Source organism: Neodiprion virginianus, chromosome 1, assembly GCF_021901495.1.
Source record: "Neodiprion virginianus isolate iyNeoVirg1 chromosome 1, iyNeoVirg1.1, whole genome shotgun sequence".
NCBI classification, from domain to species: Eukaryota; Metazoa; Arthropoda; class Insecta; order Hymenoptera; family Diprionidae; genus Neodiprion; species Neodiprion virginianus.
Window position 1 is genome coordinate 8,726,120 of NC_060877.1, and position 19,645 is coordinate 8,745,764.

At 38.8% G+C, this 19,645-nt stretch overlaps 1 protein-coding gene across 2 annotated transcripts in view; it reads right to left on the minus strand.

The window, feature by feature from the left end:
• The window catches only part of LOC124301010 (cadherin-89D), a 47,104-nt gene extending 27,482 nt beyond the window's left edge, over positions 1 to 19,622 (minus strand). The window contains exon 1 of one of the 2 annotated variants that reach the window (XM_046755634.1): positions 19,569 to 19,622. The gene's annotated coding sequence lies outside the window, so the exon portion shown is untranslated. The other variant, XM_046755623.1, reaches the window with a different exon arrangement.
• Between the last annotated feature and the right edge of the window lie 23 nt (positions 19,623 to 19,645).

The window sequence follows — 19,645 nt, forward strand, 5'->3', positions numbered from 1 at the left end:
GAAAGTATGCAGGATTGTTAAAATCCAATTGTCAGCTGTCGATTAAAGCCAGGTTAAGACGCGAGAGGATCTACATAATCGGTAATTTCGCAACTTAATCGAGATTTTTCAGCGAAAGAAATAGATGTTTTTTTCAAGCCAAAACAGAATCTCCAACATCTCTCGAGATTACTTCACTCCATTCGGTTCGACAAACGACGAGGATGAGAGATCGCGTTAATCTAACAGCTATGCGATGATCGGCATGATTATTCAGAATCCAACGACCAATCGATCGAGACGCAGCCTGGCTTAGATTCGCTTTCGTTCTTTAACGCTCTTCAACGGTTTCACTCTCACAGCAATTTATATATTTCAAAGGGACTGCCATGCGATCTACTGAATTGAAATTTTGATGACTGAACGTTATACGGCCGATCAGACCTTCCTGATTTTAAATTAGATGATCGTCTCCAATCACTTTTTTTTTCCCGACAACCTTTCATTAGTTTTCACTTGTTACGACGAGTGTGAGAAACTCGTTTACTTCGGCCAATTAAATTTCATAATCGCGCGTCAGGGTGACACTAATTTTCTGAATCCTGATTCCTTGGCTTCGTTCTCTGAATCACGAAAGTTTTCACCCATTATTTTATGTCTCAAACTCGATTTCAAGAACAAGTAATAACGGTTCTGCAAAAATGAGATGATTTTTTTCCCTCGTGCCGAGGAACGTCCGATTCTCGTTATTAATCTAATTTGCGAAAGTTAATGTCAAAGCGAAATTTCAATCTTGTTTAGAAGACTAGCCGTGAAATCAAAGAGGGAAGAATATATAGTTGTGCAATTCTCAGCGAACTTGAAGTTCTGACCCTAAATCCACATTCGACAAATCTATGGCCCGAGTTTGTTTTACCTGAAATATCAATAAAGACTGAAGCAGGATCTTTTCTCGGTATCACCGTCTCATTTGCATTACATAATATATTTGTAGTATTGAATATTTATATAATTGGTACAATCATCGTAAATTCAATGCCGTAAGCGCGTAGAGGCGAAGCAAACGAAAACAGCGAAGAAAAGATCGAATTTTACGGGTAAACTTTGGTCTTCGGAAATCATGGCGAATTTCTCCAAGTGCACTTGGGACACAACGACGCGACGCATACACCGTGTCGTTGAATTATTACGAAGTAGGCGAAATATGAAAAGTTTCATTCCCGGACCACAGCGGGAGTTTCTGGCTCTAGTTTCAAACGATTCTTACGTACCTACGCAAAAGCTGTAGGTGTTGCCTCGCTTCCGACGTAGTTTTACGACGGAGAATGGAAAGACGACGACTTATTGCGGGATGGTTGAAAAATTCTTTACGATTTACATTTTGGCAACAATCTGTAAATAAATTCAAACGGTCCTTGAAATGTTCAAGGCATTAAAATCACTTGGAATTCATTCCTTATTATTCCGTTTACCGCTTGCTCAGGTTTAAGAATTGGATTTTTTGCCTCACTAAATCTTCGACTTTACTCATTTACGATTATTAAAATTGTTCGCAGAAACGAAAAACAAGATATCTCGTCGTGCAAACACTCCTGATTATCCATAAATATATTATCCTTGTTGCCATTCGAGACTTTATCCCAAGTTTTTATCGGCTCGTAAAGCCAAGTGTTCACTTTTGAAACAACCTTTTTTTCTGACAGTGTGAAAATCACAGTTGGTTACAATATTTCGTGCATACGTTACACTTGAACTGGACATTTTTATAAATATCTCAGCAGACGCGAAAAGTACATGATAAAAAAATGTCTTGAAAAATAAACAACAACCGAATACACTGAAGTACCGAAGTGATTGGAACAAGCTTCTCGCTCGATTGAATCGCGAGATACCCAAAGGTGGTAAGATATTGCTGACTTCGCCAATTATTGCATAGGAATTTTACCGAAAATACATTAGTAATTTACTCGTAAAATTCTCGGACTTAAAGTAAGTATTTGAACTAACAAAAAATTAATACATCGCAGCAATAAAAACGTCTAATTGATTTGTACCAATTTTTTTCAAGTCTAACGGTATAACAATCCTGATTTGCAGATGAACCGAGTCATTAACAAACCGTGTGGAAATTTCGTAGATCATTTTTATCCAGGTATAGGTTACGCTTTTCGCTTAAGATCAATGCACCTGTACGATAAATATATTCACACCTACGCGTTCAGAACTCGTTTCTAAGATTAGCCAAGCTTACGAGGCAATCGAAATTTAGCATCAGTTGGGAATTGTTATTATTTGGCTAGTTGATATTTTGTTTTCACAGAAAATTCTAGAGCTCTAATAATTTCTGGTTTGATTATTTTTACTATTTTATTTTTTTTTTATTTTTCGAACAGCATGTTGTTGGTTCATTGTTGCTGAAAAGATTCGTTGAAAATTTACAAAATGCATCTTTGATCATCCGATTCCTACAATTACTTGGGCTTTGAATTTTTTGGTAAGAATCAAGCTTCAAAATATCAGCAAAAACAACGCACTTTTCTTAGTAATTGTAATACGATAAAAATTTATTCCCGAAGGGTTCTACTTTTGTGAAATTTCTGGTGTTCTAATATTTTTGATAAAAATTTGTATTAATATAGGTAATTCCAACGACCGAACGACGTCGGAGTTGAAGAAATAATTTATCAATTGAGTGGAATTTGCTTTCTCCGTTCCGCAGGTGAATTTCTCAGCTATCATTACTCGCGGACCCGGGTTACGAGCCTGATAATATAACCGATTGGCCGAGTCTGGGACAAGGCTTTCTTTGATCACGTTATACTTAGACACGGTCAAGTAATGCCGAGCGAAAGGAATGGAAAATGACATTTTGACACGCACGGAAAACGATCCGGGCAAATTCCAACTGCCGCAGCCTTTATTGTGTACACAAAAGGTGGTATAATCGTGGAGAATAGCAGAAACAGGTTAATTAATGAGAATTTGGCAGATTCCTTGAGCTCAATATTCGAGACAGAATAATAAACGGTTGAATTTTCTTCTGCCAATTCATCGTTCCATGCTGTTTGTTGAAAGAAAAAGCGGAACTAAGGTGAACCTCGACACGTTTGTAAAAAACATCCGACTATAATTATTGCTTCATACTATGCAAAATGTTGCGACATCGTTTAATCGTCAGTTCTGATAATTATACAAGTCGCAAATTATTCGCTATTTTTTTATATTTGTTTTTTGTTTACAATTATTTGTCTCGTCACCGAGTAGCGAACAGCCAATTATTTTCTCATTTACTATGAAGAGGACATTTTATTTATTACCTTAATTTTTTTATGTAAACGATACGTAATTAAAGGATATTTAAATTGAAAGAAAGCATTCAAAACTGTGACAGGTTTTCAAAGGATACGTTTTTGATCGTCTTATTTCTTGATTCGACAGTTTCACGAAAGTCGCGCAATCATTACGATTGCGACAGTCTCGTGATGGCTGTTAAAAGGTTTATTTTTATTTTATTTTTTTCCGCTCCGGTAGTGAGAACTTGAACGGTAATTTGATCGCATGTGTGTTTCGCATAATATTTTTCTACGGGGCGTGGCGAATGCTGTATAATTTCATCAAATAGGAGATTCGAACGATAATATTAATTGCTTCAAGGTTTCCTACACACGGCGGTATTCTACAATTACATTCATACAATCAAAATCGAACGATCTCTTTCAATTATTGACCAAGCCGGTTAAATGCGAAATCGGAACATTGAAAGAAATGCATCAGCGCTTTGGTATGCAGACGTACCAACGTTTTGAAATTATGAATTACTACGGAGCAAGCGAACGAGTCGCGACCCTAGATAAGCGTCACGCAATATCAAGAGGTGCACGAAGCGTGGCGAACGGCTGCAGGAATTCAACGGCGTCGGTATAAATTTCCGAGCGGATTTCAAAAGGATCGGCGAAGATGTCCCTGTTCGTAAAAAAGCAAGAAACGGGATATAAAAGTGAATGAAGTGTGAGTATAAATAATAATTAATTAACTAGGTTAATTATCACGTTCACGCATAAGTTAATTAGCAGGTGCAACTATTGCGGAACCTTGCGGTCGTATTCCTCATTCGTAGATTAAATAATCGCGAGGATGAACGGGGGATTGCAGAAATCCTTATCAGAGTATCCTGTGATGCATCATTTCGGAATTGAATGGTAACAAGAAATGAGCAAACAACAAGCCGTGCAATCATAGTGCACTCTACGTCGAATTACAAACGAAGAAAAAACCATAATCTAAGTTATACGCGATGGCCTCGGTTGTATTAAACTTGGACGTGTTGCAATATGCGGTATAAAATGAGACTAGAAATTTACAGATTAATTCAACGTTTCGTCAGTACGTGAGGATATACATATAATAACGTATGCTTACGTATCGCCGTTTCATGCAAAACCAACAACTTGTGCTGCCTAATTAACGCGTTAAGAAAAATTATAAACACCGTTAGCTGGTCATTGAATACTCTTCAGTTTAATTACCGATTCATTCAAGATATCGCGTTTCGGATCATTGGCGGCTTCAACTTCATGTAACAAGTTTTCAGTTCTTATTTTTTCTACAGCTTTCATCAAAGAATCGGGTAGAAAAATTCAGGTGAGAATACAACAGACTCCTTTTATTTTCACAAAAATTCTTTTAATTTGTTCAGTAATACAGGAAGAGCCCTGTCATTTTCCAGACGATTAATTTAATAAAAAAAATTATGAACTCGTTTCTCTCTATCTCGCTCTCTCTCTCTCTGTTTTTACTTCAATTTCACTCGCGTTTAATTCTATTGTACCTCATTCGTTCGATGTTACATAATTATTATAACATCTTTTTCAATGAGAAAAAAAAAGAAGATAAATAATTGCAACCAATCGGTAACGCTATTGTCATCGTCTCGAAAGTCAATTCGTACGTCTTCCTTCGAACACTCAAGAAATCGTAATTTTTCATCATCCGAACATGTTTTCGTGCTGAGCAGAAACGAAGGACTTTCCAGTCGTTATGAAATATCAATTTCCTCGCCACCTGTGGCTGTCTTCTCTATCTGTGCGCTATTTTTGAGACGCCACGTGGATTCCCTGAGGGCGTATTTCAAGATAAGACGGCGCCCTCGGCTCATCCTCACGGTTTGAACACTTTTATCTTGTCCGTTTGAAATATGGTTTCGGTTTATACGATTCAAACCCGAGATAACCCTCGATTGCCTTCGGTATTCCAAAAGGTTTTTGGTTCGAGTCTGTCCTCGATAATCGATTGTCAGTAATCAAATGTGAATTACGCGTCTGTGATTCCAGAATTACAAAATTCTCTTTATTTCGTTATTTTCAGAGAGTTATGAAATGCTATTTCGGGTGAAAATCCGATCTCAAACGATCCAATAACTATTCACATAATACAGTCTTACGATATTTCGACACTTGTCATTTTACATTTTACAGGTAATTTCCAATATATTTGTATATTTTACTAATTCCAAATGGTTCCAAATAATTTCAAATGTAATTAAAAATCTCTCTGCATTGATTCGAATGTTTTCGCACAGTTTTAAACTGCGATTCGTTACAAATTTTCATATTAATACGACGTCAAGTCCCTACTCATTTAGAGTATTTCAGAGTAGAATTTTCGAAGTGAATTGAAAAACGACATAATTCGTTTCTGTCAAACCATAAATCTCGGTGCTAGATATTCCATCTCATTTCTCAATTTTTCCCGTCAAACACTTTCTGGCTCCTGTTTTGCATCAGCAATTCAGAGAAAAAAAGGCGGCAGAATCTATTTGGCATTGTATTGGAGCAAATTTGCGCGTGCAGCTATTTGGAGAAAACGGTTGAAAGCTCATTTGGATATTTTCGGTCGAGGAGAGAGCGAGCTATCGTTGAAGGCCAAAGGCTAGCTTTGTTTGCGTATTCTTGCGCGCTTCTGCGCTCGCTAAATTTCTGTATTCCATCCGCAAGAAACTCCGAAAACTCGAACACGCGCGAGTTGGAACACTGAATTAACTACCTGTCTTTACGGTTCCCGCGTACTTGACCTCAGCTAACCACTGTCCCCGTAATGTTTACTACTCTGACAATCTGCTCCACCTCGCCGCATAATGTCGCTCCACTCGTATTTTATCGTCGGCCTAAATCTGTCCGGCTGAGAGCCGGCCCTGCGATTTTAACGCAGGCCTCGACTTCTCCTGGATGTATAAACCGACTTACAGGCCGTTTCGACCCTGCCCTGAGAGATATTTTTACTCGAAAAAAACCGTCAGCAGAATTTTCGAATTTTGTCGAAAGGATTTTCGGTGATTTTCATCATTTTTTCGATAAACGTCACCAGGATCACTCCGACAAGGTTTCTTCTTCTTCTTTTTCTTCACCCTCTCTCGTAAAGAATTGTAAAAATTACTCGTCAAACGGTGGAAAAAACATTTGACAAGAGGAGTGACACGGTTTTGAGAAACACATAATGAAATGTGGAAAATTTAACGCCCATCGATAATTTCAAAAATCAAATATTCCCAGCATTGTTTTCTGCGGATTGTTAATTCTGTTGTACAGAGCACACAAGGTTTTTCGACGAATACAATTTTCCGTTCTCATCAGACTTCTCTCGTTTATTGACAATTCTCTGTCAACGTTTGGCTATCGAGCCGTGAAGCTTGAAGTAAAAACAGCCTTTTCTCAATGTTGCTAGGAATGAATAACCGCTATTTGACCGGGCCTTTAGGCAGGTTAACTGTCAGCATCTGAGGTGCCAGGGTCAAGTCAGTGAATCAGTCGATAGTCAAATTTCACCGTTCCGCTGACTCTGATGAGAGGTTTTTTCATCTCCCATAAGGCGAGTGGATCGCAATTATGAATAATTACTCGCTTTTTTCTATCTTTTATTTCACCGTAATTTTGTATTTGATATATCAATGAATAACCGATTATCGCCCAAAGTTACTGTACAATATATTAACATTGTGGAGATGGTGTATATCAATAACGGTTGTCAGATATTTTTTAATTCATAATCATCAGGAATTGCGCAATTTTCCCGTTTATTTTTTTCTTGGTCTCCGTCAGAACAGAAAGTTTTACTAATTTCTTAGAACCTCTATCTGGCCTTTCTACCCAGCATGGCACAGTCTTAATTACACATTAGACATACTTTCTTCCTCTCTTTATCTCCGTGCTCAAAACCGAGATAGATGTACCGCGTATAATGCTCTCGAATTTTACCTCGTCAGCTAGAGCAAACTTTTCATCGTGTCAAGCGATCAATTTCACCCAAAACCCGTGTAAAGCGATCCTTGGTCTAAAAGTCCGCACTGTTGTGCATAATTTAATTCAACCGAGTATCGTGATAGATTGATAAAAATCCGATCCAATATGCTCAGTGTACCCACAGTGAAAAATCATACCCACATGTATTTTCATTCGAACGCCGAGTCGATAATTTCAAAATATTAAACCATCACATTGAATAAAAAAGAAATTGCATTTTTGCAAACGCGCAATCGTCACATTTCTCTTGATCCGTACTTGCGAAATAACGCAAAATTTTACGTGACACCTGACGTCTGCGTCGAACGAAGAGCTTGTTATATAATTCCTCGCGTTTTCAGAACTGTTTTGCGAATATTTCGAGTTCCCTATCCGAGCATGCTTCAATTACTTGACAATAATTCCTCGTCGAATGTGACGGAAAATGGTATACAAGAAGCGGAAATTTAATTCCAGGTGTAAAACCGAGGGCGTCGGAACGTCTCGGACGTCTGGGGTCGAATATGGGTATGAAGATCAAGGCGTTGATGTTCGAGACTCTCGCCATTTGCACGTCGCTTTCGCCAGACTGTTTGCAGTCTAGACTCGACAAGCTACGGCCCTCCAGCTCCGTGACGGGGTTGCTTTCAACTTCTCCTGCAGCAGTTTCCCGACCGTGGACGTGCTTCCATTATTCCTAATCCCGCAAATCTCGAAAATTATCACTTTGTCCGGTCTCATGGGTTTTCGACGGTTGATCCATCCCTTCTCAAGGGATACGAAGAGCCAAGAAAAATATCCCACAATTCCGCGTCAAGAGTTCTTTTCACCGAATTTTAGCCAGGAAATCTGTGTTCACGTTTCTTTTCTATTTAATGAAATTTTAACCGGGAGTGAAAAATTTTAAGTGGGATACAAAATTATTAGTAGCTTGAAAGTATTTTTAAACGAAAATTTGTATATCAACGCTGTTTTGAATTATTCTTATTTTTTTTTTTTTTTTAACTCTAAAATCATGAGAACTGACACTTTGTTTAGTTTTATTATGACACACTATTACATCCAAAAACATTAAGATATCGTTGTAATTACCATCGATGAAAACATTTCTTGAGTATTCTTAGTATGAAAAATGAAGAAAACGAAATAGCCAGAATCGCAGGTACCTGAAAATTGACCGTGAGGAGGAGAATTTCGATTATATCGACTAGCGATTGATTCAATTTATTATCAATTAGAACTTTGATTGGTTTCACAGATCCGCAAATGTTTGAAAAATTGCGTCACCGCTCTGAAACGAGTGCCTACTTAAATTTTGAAATTAACCATAAAATCTCGAACCACATGTGAGCTGAGGAGGAAGCGCAGCTGAGGAGAGCTGAGACATTAAACGGAAGGTGGAGAAAAGGTCAAGAACCTCGCAATTATCTACCATAAGCAGAGTAGAACATTCACGGTAAAAACTACAGTGGACAGGTTTATTCACAAGACGGGCCAGCCTCGAGAGTTCACAAATTTCTAACACGTGTACAGACGCATCTGTAGAAGATATAAACGTCGACAAGACCAGAAGAATGATTGTAAACCGCTTATCTTGCTCCACTCGTTGAATGTTGAACTTTGAAAAAATTCCTGTAAGCGTGTAAAATTGTTCTTGAATTTAATCAGACAGGATCAAATTTGCAAGTTTACCATGAATTCCCAGGTAGACAAATTATCGCGAACCATCAGCCATTGAAGCCGGAATTCATATACCGAACATTTCATCATTAAAATCATAACGACATGAATTATCGCTTGGGTTAATTGACTCGCATGAACCGTGATATTTATAGAGATAAAAAGCACGTTGCGATCAAATTAGATAATTTGCCAGGTCATTTATTGAGGATTTATTTAACGTACGCATAGTCCGGTAAAAACATTGTCGAGACGATGATAAGATGAAACTATTAGAGTTTCAAGGTGCTGTTAAATTGATCGAGTTAAACTCGGAGGTTTTATACAGGATTCAACCGCAATGGCGCGGTTATTAATAATAACTAATCGAAGGTCCTTATGCAATTGAATCAAGTCCTCAAAAGAAGCTTACGGTTCGACCTACTTCGACGGTAAACGGATGAACTTGTTCGAAACAAATTCTCCTCGAATCTCCAGCGTCAGGTTTTGTGTAAGAATGACGAAGTACTTTCGACAAAAGCATTAAAATTAGCTTACAATTCCCAACCAGCGATGATTTTTCTCGTGGAAGTCTTATAATTGGTCAACTGTCACGCATCGAATGGCACAGTCGCTTAACTAAATCTTCGCTCTTTCCATGATCCTTGACCGATCTTCCGTATAATCTGCGTATCATTAATACGTATAATGAAATTTTACAGCTCTATTATCCCGTCGTAAAACTTGACGATTGTCAAAATTATTATTATTGGATTTTTTTTTTGTAATATTTTTTTCAAACGTTATATCCACAATTTAGTGTTGTAAGATACATCTTTGAGTGTATAATATAATTCGAAAAATTACGTAGCCGGGAGGCAGTTCATTAAAACTTTACTGCCACACTCCGATCGAACGCGGAGAACATTATAAATCGAGACGCGTCAATTCTGGATCGCCTCTATTTTACGGGTTTACTTGAAACCGGTGAGAATATCACGCAATCAAAGCCTCAACGGCTAACGATCATCCCCCAGATTCCTATAGATGTCGTGTACTTGAATAGATATCAGATAATACCGCTTCCGACAAAGTTCGGTCGTTATTGCCGTTCTCGCAATAATCTCTGCAGTTCCGGATTTCAGCTTCTCCATCGCTCTTCGGAATTCAATTCTCCGCATACGTATGTTCGTCTTGTCGCACAAAGACCGGAGGAGAATTCTGCGAAACAAAATTATCAGCAAAGCACTTTGTCCGATGTATTTAAAGCCGTTTCTATTGAATCTCCGATAACTTTATCAACGATAAACATACGCTGTTACAGACATTTGACGCGTGAATTCTACGTTAGAGATCGATTAACTTCTTAATTTTAAATCCTAATACCGTGACGATGTTAGACTTTCTGTAGAACAAGTTGAACCTGCCTCACGAACAAGGTGATGGAAAATATTGTTTAGAAATGAAGGTGCAGCAGGTGACGCCTGAGTCCTGATCGAACGGACAATATCTGAGTGGTAATAAATCACGGTTTTCCTGTCGTTTCCTTTTTCTTTTTTTTTTTTTTTCTTTACTCTCTCTCCGTGTCCGTCGGTAGCGAGCACCTGGTAGAAAATACCAATTTCCAACACAGTATCTGAAGGGGGGGGTGGAGGGTAAAAATGACCTAGCTCCGAATTCCACCGAAGTTGGAAACCAATAAGATCGCGACCTTGAAGCCGTCTCCACCTACGACTGGATCCATTGAGGAACTCGGGAACTCGGAGGTCCAAAGCATGGTCGGCAGGACCTTCCGAGGACGCTAATGGAATACCGTTTCAGACCTTGGCCTTTGACGTCACATATCCTAAGAGCAATTGAATAGGTAATGCGAGCTTTCGGATCCCCGATCAACGGATATGTTACATTATACGTACATGCAACGAGCCAGTTTCACATACCGAAATGAAAATCGACGAACGGGGTGAGCGAATTCTCGTGTTTTTTTTTTTTTTTTGTCTTCTTCTCACCGCGGGAACATAAAAGCTCCGCATAAATTTTTAGATAACTTACTTCCAGTATATATATACCGGGACATTTCAATTTCCGTTATTTAAGTCAGTCGACATATTTTCGCGAGGTTGCAATTAACTGTTTCTCTCTCTCTCTCTCTCCCTCTCTCTCTCTCTCTCCCTCTCTCTCTCTCTCCCATTTCTCTGTAACTTTCTTGTATTTTTCCAGCGTTGTCATAGACATAATAAATTACTATACTATTCTATTCTCTTTATCTCTATCTTTTGCTCCGCACGTTACAACGTCACTTGTAGGGGCAGTTTGATATTTTACCAACGAGACGGTAAGGTTTGAAAAATTTCGCCCGTACTGTGGATCCAATTCGCTGCACGCAAGAGTCGCGGGATGAAAGAAACGAATCGGCGAAATAGGAGGTGGAAAAAAAACGGGAACACTTCTTTTCGCTCAAAGTCTGGGGAATAAATTTGTGCGCTTTGCAGACTCCTCGCCGGCCGGCCGGCCTATAATCGAGCTGCTCGGACGTGACCGTCTGAGTATTCGCGTCGAGAGTGTAGAAATTACGTGGGCAATAGAAAGCTGTCAAGTAGATCGTCCCTCCCGCCTTTGGCGCGATTCACGGTGCGAATTTCTGCAGCCTTGAAGGACGCGGAGACGCCTTGCCCGCGTATTCTCAGCGAATTCTCTTCCTTCTCTGCCCTCCTTTTATTTCCCTCTCTGCAATACTGTCATGTCCCTGAGTGTTTCATTTCCGCTTACACTAAGGTATGCTGCACTGTTTCACGTGATTTAGAGACCAGCTATTCGACTCCACCGACTAACTCTCCTACATCTCCTTGCAAATTTCCCAACCTCCGTACATGCGCGTATATACATACATGCCGTAACACATGCCGAAACACCCGCGTCTCAAGATCCGTTCGCATGTAGAGACAGATTATCGATCCCTCCGATCGATATCTTTTTTCGATTTCATTTCAATCCGGTCTTTCGGTTTTTCTTCGTTTTCTGTTCTTTCTCTACCTGAGGGGTTTTAATTTAATCTTTTTTTACGCCTCCTTCGTCTTTTTCTCATTTCGTTGACATCGATCAGATGAATTATTCATGGGAGAAACGGCACGGACATGTGATTTTACATTGATAATTTCAATATTATTGCAAGGATTCGGTTACATACAAATTTTTATCGATCAGCAATCGATCACGGTCATGTATAGTAACGAAAATATTGTCACCGTTGTTTGGAAATGTTTTTTTTTTTTTTTTCTTTGATTTTTTTCGTCACAAATGAGCCAATTTTAGTGGGAAATATTCGATAATATCAATAAAACAATGCCAAACATTGACGATGAAACGATCACGAAAGTGACGATCCTGTTTCTCTTTGATTCTGCAATACGTGTCGACTTTGCGCTCTTGAAAGCATCACTTTTCGCAGGTAAAAAAAAAAAAAAAAACGATAAGAAAATAAAATTTCACTTGTACCTTAATATTCTTACGTATTATATCGACAGACACTTATTTATCAGATATTTGACGATGCTGATTAAAAGTTTTTGATTTTACAGGAATTCACAGCATTCGGAATTAATTTTTTTTTTAAGCAGTTGCCAATCGTTCCAAAAATTATTCACCTGGCAATAAGGCGAAGTCGTAAATCGATATCTACTTTGGTCACTATAATTTAATATTCAGGAATCAGCGATCTTGTCCGAAGTCGGGAAGTCGACTTTGGTATCTGGAACAGCGATTATTCCGGCCTGTTTGTCGCGATCGAGAGATCAGGAAGATCTAAGACACACGTTGCATAGGTCGAACTCGCGATTATCGGAGAGGTAGAAACGATATTTTGTTGAAATGTTTCCCCGCTCGGTGCAGCGGCCTTATTTCGAGCCATCCGTCGACCTGTGAAAAATACATGTATCGGGGTAAAAATTTTATTTTTTTTTCCACCGGTTTTTCCAGCCGTGCGGTCGAGTCGTCGTCAATCCTCGTTAGACGAGCCAGACGGAGTGAATCGCCGTATGGAATTGATGCGCATATAAGAAGGTCCTTACGGCGTTGACAACACGGATTTATCTCCACTAACAACAAAAGGTTCTTTTCTCGCACGTTTAAGCTCGGATATAAACGCCCCCAAGTTTTTCTGGGTCTCATCAATCCCCGAAATCCTACTTCGCCGCGATGATAATGGGGCCAGAGTCAACTTAGTCGAGGAGGGAAAAATTTTCTCGTCGTGTACCAGAAATTGCTATAATCATCCTGCGGTTGAAATATGATTCTGAGAAACTTCCTAACTGTGGGAGAAATTCGGTAAGAGGGTGAGAAAAACAAATGTTGGAATTCAAACAGCTGGAACGATGTTGAAATTTCTTTAAAAAAAAAAAAAAAATAATTTCAAAAACTTGCGTAGCTCTCAGAATTTTCACTCGAAACTTCCACCCAAGTTACTTTTGTGCAATGTTCTCGACAGCGAGAATTATAATCGCAAAAACTGCTTGAGCAATTGCTGCCTTTTAAACTTGTTTTTTTTTTTTTTTTTGTTTTTTTCATCCAACCCTGCACCCCAAAAATATTTGGAATGCGATAATGCAAATTCAAAATGCATTATACAATATTCTTTACGTATACAGACTGGAAAATTTATAGTCTACTTTAAGCTCATAACCGTTTACGAAACGAAAAGAAAAGTGTTGATAATGCGATCGGGGATAGAAAAACGTCGGTTAGCGCAAAAAAATCTTCGCACTTTCCGCGGCTGATGGTAAAACGGAGGCGTGTTTTTTTTTTCTTTTTTTTTTTTTTTTTGTTTTCCTGCAGGCAAAGTGAGATACAGTTGTGTGCGCGGCCTTCTAGGACGTCGCAGTGCAGGATCATCGAGCTTTTTATTGTTTCCCATCCAAAGCCCCGGAGTTTAAACGGTGGAAAAACCGGGCCGGATAAACCTGGTGTTATTTTATACGGTTAATGACTATAATGGTATCGCGGATATCAAAGCGACAAAATAGAGCGGCGTCGGCAAGGCCGACTGCAAAATATATGCAGATCAAGTTCAAGGCTAATACGAAAGCCATTTCGCTCGAGCTCCGCCTCTGCCGACCGAGCTTTCAAAAGCCACGGAAGAATGTCTATATTCATGCACGTAGGTATATATTTCCCCGCATGCATTAGACTATTAAAGACACGAACGCGGGAAATCTTGCTCGGATATTTTCACCGGCATCCTTAATCCGTCGTTATATCCACTCCTCGCTTTCAGCCGGCGCCAATATCTCCGTGCCAGAACCGAACTCGTTCCTTAATTTAATGTCGCGCGAGATGATTGATATTTGGTTCAACGCTGAGGAATCTAGTCGCAATTGTTTTATCGAAAATTGGGAAGAAAAAAAAAATAGAAAATGGTGAACGGTTAGAAGAATGGCAGAGGATCAAAGACCTTGATCAGGAAATTTCAGGCTTTCTAAATTTTATTTCAGGTCAATTGTCATCGGCAACGAATTGTGATTCTGTTGCTGTAAGTGAATCTTGAAAAAACAACAAATGAATAGATAAGTATATTTTTACAGTCTGCAACTCTTCGGGCAAGAAACTTTTATCACGTGAACGAAAGAAATCAGTTTAAAAAGATTTCAAAATTAATTCAGACACTCAACAATCTCTTTTGAATGAGTGTGATTTTTCTTTGGGAACTGAAACCTGATACGAAGAAATATTAACAAACAATAAAAATAAATAATCGGCGGTTTACGAAACTGCAGAGATTTCTTTTCTGACTCTAAGCGTAATGTAAATCAGACGAGTCAATTTTCATTTCCAGGTAACTATATCAACGCATTTTCTGACAGGCAATAAAATTCACTAAGCTTCGAAAAGCCCGAATTGTCATAATAATTTTGCTCCGAATTATTATTTTTTTTTTTTTTCTTTCCTTTTTTTTCCCCGCAACGCGAATAAATCCGTACTCTTTCCGTTTAGCAAAGTTATAACGCTGACCGATCCGTTGCTTATAGAAACGACCGCACCGCTCGCGTTTCTTGCTCTGAAACCCGCAGCGACGAATAAAATATATGTTCTCAGATAAACCCAGTCTCTGTATTACAATACAACCACATAAATGCAGTTAATTCTTCTTTTTGCAAACGTCTACCGCGTACGGCTGTATATTTCCTTACGATGTATATATCACGGTACAAGTACTTCTTATTCCGCAGCTTCTTTATCCCGAAGTAAACGGATGTGAAAATAATGGATGTATAGTTTTTTGTTCCTATTACTTCCCAGTCTCCTTCTCATCGTTCAGAAGCTTCTGCTCTTCGGTATATCGTGTAAATTAGTTATTATACATTTATCACCGTGGCTGGGAACAAATTCGCAATATAACCGAGAGGCGATTTATCGAGTTACATTTCTTCTCGAGGCGTTTATCGAAGTCTAAATACCTTCGTGACAGAATTTACTCAATCGCAAAACCGCATCGCCTCACATTACATCGCCACGTGTAAATTTACACCGACCGAGTGCGTACGAGCGATTTAAATTGGAGTTAAGTATTCGATGACGACACGGTCATTGAAAAGTGAATGTCTGGCCGAAATATCGCTTCCAGCCGGCGTAACAGGTTTCGATAAACACTGGCGTACGCTGTAACGCAAATAACTAACTGACAGTTAACGAACAGAAAAATAATAGGTAAAAACAAATGACAGAGAAAAAGAACCTGTAAAGTATTAACCTTAACTTGTGCAACATCGGTTCGAATTTCAGATGTAGGATGAAAATTAAATAAACGGCACTTTGGCATAGAAAAATCCGTAACCACTGGAATTTTTTTTCTTTTTTTTTTTTTTTTTTATTCTCAAGTTTATGCGAAAATTTTTGCATCGTCGTTCGATGTATACGCACTGAAATTTAGGACAGCTATAACTTTATTCGTGCCGTTGCGACGGCGTAAATGGATGCACTTTCCGTAATGCAGTTGATTGTTGCAAATGATAAGGAAACGCGGTACGCGAGAGTGTCTTTACTGGATTACAGTTTAATCTAGAAAGGTAGAATCGCGGGAGGCGGGAAAACTATATTAGACAATAGCGAACTGCTGCTGCGCATCCTCGATTAACTGTAGAAAAGCTCACTTACAATTATTGTAATTACCCAGCAACCGTTAACACACGTGCGTAATGAATAAATGTTTTTCAGACACGTATTCTCATGAATCAACTTTCTTCATACGGGTGATGAAAACACAACCTTCGTGTTCGTCGTCAATTATAAACATCTCTCTCTTTCACATTTCCGCAACGAAAAATTCAACCGAACACGTCAATGTACTTCTGAATCTAGTTAGTCCATTCAGCATGAGTTTGAATTAATAATATTCGGGATATGGCTGCATTTTTGTGTGCGGGAGTTTTTCACCCCTCAGAAACTCAGATCTCAAGTCATTTTTGAGCTGCATAGCCGGCGTTTTGATAAAACGATAAAATTTTACGTTTTTTGCGTTTTTCTCAAAAACCGCTAACGATAAATGAAAAATTACTTCATCATTGTGTGTAAAGCGGAAAATTCTACATCGAGTTGTATCCTCATGTGGCGGAAGCGGAGTCGGATTAACAAATCGAGAAAATAAAATTCTACTTATCGACGGCATCTGGGGAATGTTTGTGAAATAATGCCTTTTTTCTTAATTTGTTACTCCGACTCCGTTACTGACATATGAGGACCTAACTCGATGTAGAATCTTCCGCTCCACACGGTGGTCAAGTCATTTTTCATCTCTCGATAACGGTTTTTGAGGAAAACGCAAAAAACAAAATATTTATACAATAATATAATATATAAAATAATATAGTGTACACAAAAATGCAACTATATGTTCCGAATATTTTTAATTCAGACCTATTTTGACCGGACTATAGTATTTTAATGAACGATTACAGCGTTGGTCTGTCTGACCCTGAACAGCAGTAGTAACAACCACAATTTTTCAGACAAAAATTACAATATTACGAACGGAAGAATGAACCAGCGAGAAAGAAGAAGCGGCAAGCAGAGGATGGAAATCGGGGCAGCAGTTTTAATGAAATTCGTATCTAACTGTACAGCCGGGGTGAGCACGATGCGCAACGCTGGCCATTGTGCGCTGGTCATCGAAAGCGTGAACAGCTGCTTGATTCCATCTGATCAAAGACTGAAAAACCCGAGTCCGCTGCGAGGCTGGGTCCGGATTAAAAACCACGAGTCTTACATGCTATTCCTCCAGGTTTTATAGCCGCTGCACGCAGCTACAAATTCTACACGATACGAATCCCCTTACAAAGGGGATCGCGTATCTGTTCTTCTCTGCAGACATTGTTCCGAAAGCTTGTGCACACAACGGAGCCTTTGATGCGGTTTAGTTGAAAAACCGACAAAGACTCGAACTTACGATTAGGCGCTTGCGATGCGCGTTACGGATGCTGCATTCAAACTTAACATCGTCAGATATCATGGCTGGCGAGAACGCAAGACTTGGACGTCGAATTTTTTAAACGGTTGTAACTATCGATCGGCTTCTGTGTTGCCGTAAAGTGTGACAGAACTAAGAAGGAATCAAAAATTGTAGAATAGTCGTAATATCGAATTATAAAAAATGCGAATATCCAGCTTATTGAGTTTTCGAATGCAGAGTGTCGAATTGTAGAAAAACCAAAATCTAGAAGTATAAAGTATAGAGAATCAAGAACCGGAATTTTGACGATTCTATATTCTGACTTTCGGGGAATAAGGATTCGTAAGTGTGATTTTTAATGCTAGATCTATAAATCATGGATTGTCGGATCAGATTAGACAGAAATAAAATTTTCATGTAATTAAATTTAGAATTTTTGTTTCTACTTAGTATATTTTTAGTCGTTCCGACGATTCCGTATCTGGCTTTCAATACTTTAACCATAATTCTAACCGTTCTACTAAATGACTTTTCTGTACTTGAATTTTCAATATTTTGAAGTTTTATAAAATAAATTTTTGCGTCTTTGAAAATCTGATTACTACAACTTTTCTAATTATCCGATTCTTCTACGTTTTTATCACCACTTATACTTTCTCAGATTGGTTGTTTTTGTATTCAGTTTTGATTTGATGAAAAGTTGATGGGATCAGTCGAGGAATGAGGTTTTAGTTTGCAGACAATTTTGAGAAAACTAGAAAAAGTCGAAAATTAACTAACGTTAAAATCGTTTTATAGAAGTTTCAACCTTGATATTTACCGAAATAATATCATAGCAGTGTAATAAATCAGGAGTTTTGATTAATTTAATTTCAATTTAACGATCGTCACCCATTGACAAATCAATATGCAAAATTTCAAATCAGTTGAATAAAAGAAGGTGTATATACTAATGAGAGAATTAGGTACGACGCGAGAGTGTTAAATTTAGCACGGTTCGGTATAAAGATTCAAGTACCCAAGTCGGTGAATACATCTTAGGTGAGAACACTCGTCTTCTATTTTAGCCTCGTTTCTCATTAATAAAGTAAAAAATAATTGAATAATACCATTGACCAAAACTAGTACGTGTATTGTAAATTTGGAATGTGATACGGGATTGAAAATTTGGTTGAATTGGCATAAAAGTAAAAAGCTCGAATCAGTGGTAACAGATTCGAAAAGATCATTCCTTACAAACAAGCCTTAGAACTTGGTTACATTCAAAGAATCGGGACGACAATGCGAGTTCATTTTACTCCATTCTAGACTTGGGTTAATCGATCAAAGGTGTGTACGCGTATATTTGATTAATTACAAAAGTTTATACGGCATAATTTCAGGGCTGGCTAATTGTAAGATACCTTAATTACCTCGACTTCAATGCACATGGTACGGGCATAGAAGCTGGTAGCGGTTGAAATAATTGAATCCATTCTCACGTGTTAGACGACGGCGGCACAACGGCAGCGTCGCGTGAACTTTTGATAAAGGATCTGCAGGATTCGCGCCGATGAAATCCTGCTGTTAGCGAAATTAAACCGAAGTGAAAAAAAAAGAAACGGTGCTTCTCAAAATCGTGACAAGGAATTACAAGGAGCGAAGACTGCGCCTCCGGTATCTCGACGAACAAAGTACAACCAGCCTTGTGGCCCAGATCCGTGACCCTGATGGAGATCCGGAAACACACATGTGCGAGCGAGAAAACAGCGCGGTAAGTGTATGAAAATTCACCCGCGGGATGATCAATTCATCGCTCAACCGTGTATCGCGTTCGGAATATAAGATCTCATCGAAAGCAGCATAAAACCGATGAATGTATTCATCGCGCACGCTCGGCGATCAGCCGACAAACGCAAGCTAATCGTGGTCTAGATGCTTCAGAAATATACCGCAAAAGGCTTTCGCGCTTACCTCAAATTTCCGAACGATTCCTTGGAGCCAAGATTTTTCATCCCACCAAGTGTCGCAAGAATTTACATCTCGGTGTACGACTTACCATCCACTATTTTTTTTTCTCCCTCTCTTACGCCAATCCGCATCGTTTCACACCACGAGTATCGGATGTATCGATAAGCGCGCGAAAATTCGAATCTCGAGCACGTGCGCGTGTACGGTTTGTCTTTTTCTTTTTTTTTTTTTTTTTCTACTTTCGTTTGGTTGAAAAGATTCGAACGTACTTGCCAAGCTGACGGCCAGCGATCTACTGCATGGAGCTGGAAATGGGCAGTTCGTTTCAGGCAGTCGGATAGTACTG